A 3,322-nucleotide genomic window follows, 5' to 3' on the forward strand; every position below is an offset into this window, starting at 1 on the left:
ATTTCTCAAATGAGATTCCCTCTTGGAGAGTATGTCTAAGTCCACAAAAACTATGACAGAGGGTATTCAGCCAGAGGAAGAAGACCAAAAAGAGGATGAAAGACAAAGTAGGAGAATAGGGAAACAACTGTGAGCAAAACACAATTACATTTAGGTAGAAAATAGCAAACAAACACACCATTTTATACACAAAATTAAGCAACCAAAAAGGCAGTCTTGAAGAACACCCACAGCACAGCAGCTTAGCCCCGCACAGTAAGAATGGGTTAGGGACACGGAGAGACAAACATGGGCAGTGGTATTAAGATTCAGTCAATGTCGTCCATTTTAAGGAAGCACTGAGGAGCCCTGATCCAAAAACTGTACACACAATAACAATGACATATTCAGTATGATTTATTCATATGAAAACTCAGGCTGTTCTTAACGCAAACACAGGGGCATGCTTTTTAATGTGTGAAAGAGATGAATTCATAAAACCTGTTAAGTAAGCAATGAGTTTTGAATAAAAATAACCCACAAAGAATTCCTTCCAAAATATAACAAAAAGGGCAATAAATCAGGGCAAGGGTTTATAAATGCCAACCTAGACCTGTCCCAAAGCTTCTTACCCACAGCAGTCATAGTCTCTGGNTTTTTAAAAAAAAAAAAAAAAAAAAAAAAAAAAAACAGAGTGGCTAATCCCAGGCTCATCCTAACTCTTGCTTCCTTAACATGTGATAATATTCTACTGGATCTTCTTAGCAGTAAGAGTCCTAAGTGGGCCCTGCCACTGTGGCCATTACCTGATCCTTGAGGTTTGTCTCAATGATGCCCTATCGATAGCCAACCTTAACTCTCTCCATTTCCTCTAATCTGGACTCTTCTCCCATCAGAGGATAAGAAACTTTGCCTATCATCCAGAATCTAAAATAGCATTTTTGTCAGGCATGGCAATCTCAGCACTCAAGGTTGCTGAGCCAAAAAGGATGTCAAGAATTCGAGACCAGCCTGGGCTACACAGTAAGACCCTGTCTCACAAAACTCAAAGACATCCTTTTCTTGTATTATGAATAAAAGTGGCCTCAGGCAAATTTGAAGTTACAACTGGGCAACTCTGAACCGCACCCCCCAAAGAGTTTTGACAGTGGCCTCTTAGCCACATCTGACTGGCAGGTATTTTATCAAAAACTAAGCAACTACAAATCTGCTACATCTAGTGCATGAAGGAACAAGGAAACTAGCCAGAGCTTTCAAGGAGCACATGGAAAAGCGAGACCCAAGCAGTGAGAACTCTGACCCATAGTAGTCATGCAGGTGATCTAAAGGTACCAAATGATGACATTTCTCTCTGTTTCACATATACATACTGAGCAGAGAAAAACTGCCCTGGAAAAGAAAGGGGTACCCACGGAATGCTGAGTAAATGAACTAAGCTGATAGTTGTTTTTACAATAGGCAAGAAGAGGCAAAGGACAGAGGCCCAAGGGTAATCTTGGTCCTAACGTGATCTCAGAGCTCAGGCAAGAATTCAGGAGACTCTTTCAAAGAACTGGAGCCCAAATGATGGGCTTTGAGGAGGAAAAGAAGTTGAGAACCCTTTGAGAAGTTATATTAGAAGCCCTTCATACAATAAGGTATGGGTGGCTTGGGAGCCAAGCTGGCAACAGTAGGGTTGGAAAGTGGGGAAGAGACTTAGTGCTGTGCAGAAATTTCCTTCTGTAACCCAGAAGAGCCTCTCCACCTTTGTCACCTCTCACACCACACTCCCATACCTTAATTAAGTAATGAAAGACTAACATAGTAGACATCCTAAAGAATCACAATCATGGATTGGAACAAATTTTTGTTTATTTGTGTTGATAGTAGCTCTGTCAGTGATAGGCAAAGGTACAAACAATCCAACTGTATATCCATGGATGAATGACTGTACTGGCTAGTTTTGTGTCAACTTGACACAGCTGGAGTTATCACAGAGAAAGGAGCTTCAGTTGAGGAAATGCCTCCATGAGATCCAGCTGTAAGGCATTTTCTCAATTAGTGATCAAGGGGGAAAGGCCCTTTGTGGGTGGGACCATCCCTGGGCTGGTAGTCTTGGGTTCTATAAGAGAGCAGGCTGAGCAAGCCAGAGGAGGCAAGCCAGTAAAGAACATCCCTCCACGGCCTCTGCACCAGCTCCTGCTTTCTGACCTGCTTGAGTTCCAGTCCTGACTTTCTTTGGTGATGAACAGCAGTATGGAAGTGTAAGCCGAATAAACCCTTTCCTCTCCAACTTGCTTCTTGGTCATCATGTTTGTGCAGGAATAGAAACCCTGACTAAGACAATGACTAAGTAAAACCTGGTGAGTACATACAACTGAATTTTATTCTGCCTCATGAACAAAGACACTTCTATCATACTACAGTGTGGAGGGACTAAAAGGACTACAATAATCTGGTCACAAAAGGACCCAACTCTATTTCTACACACATACAGTACCTAAAATAGTCAAATCCATAGAAACATGAGTTATCATGGTAGTTGGTGGAAGCTGGAAAAGCAAGAAATGGGGTTACTATTTAATAGAACAGAGTCAGTTTTGCAAGAACAAAGTTCTCTGGTTGGATAGTGGTGATTGAAACACAAAGCATAATCTTACTCTATGATCGAGAAATACACCATTACAAACAGTAAAGATAGAACAGTTTGGTGGCAAATGCCTTCCATTCCAGTGTTTGGGAGGCAGGAGGAGGATCTCTGTGAGTTCTAGGCCATCCTGGTCTTGAACTTCAGGCCAGCCAAGACTACACAGTTAGACTGTCTCAAAAAAAAAAGTGGTTAGATGGTCAATTTTATGACTTAAATTTTATTAATTTTTAAATGCATAATAAAATTAGAGAATTTTTGTCAAAAATAGAGTGGTGTGGGGAAGGTGGTAGTTGTAACTATTAATCAATACCTGCCAAACACCATGGAAAGCAATCCTGCTAAAACCTGAGGGTAACATGCTTCTAAAGTAGCCCTTAGGTTGTACCGATCCCCTGGTTTGAGCTCCAGTTCTGGAAAACAAAATATCTTGTTATTTATTTAAGCTGTGACAGCACACATCTCTGAAGATAGGAGTATACTGAGCCTGAGGCCAGTTGAGGCAACATAATAAAGCCCTGTCTACAAAAATACTTTTATATTACACTAGATTGCAATTAAGACTGGTAGACTCCAGCTATGAAAGAAAAAAATGTCTGTATTTACACATATTACATGGACACAAAGGAGAGTGGAAATTCACAAAGATGTCAACATTAGCTACATTCTGAAGGCTTTGTATAACATATATATATATATATATATATATATATATAT

The sequence above is a fragment of the Mus caroli genome, chromosome X (genome assembly GCF_900094665.2).
Source record: "Mus caroli chromosome X, CAROLI_EIJ_v1.1, whole genome shotgun sequence".
Taxonomy (NCBI): domain Eukaryota; kingdom Metazoa; phylum Chordata; class Mammalia; order Rodentia; family Muridae; genus Mus; species Mus caroli.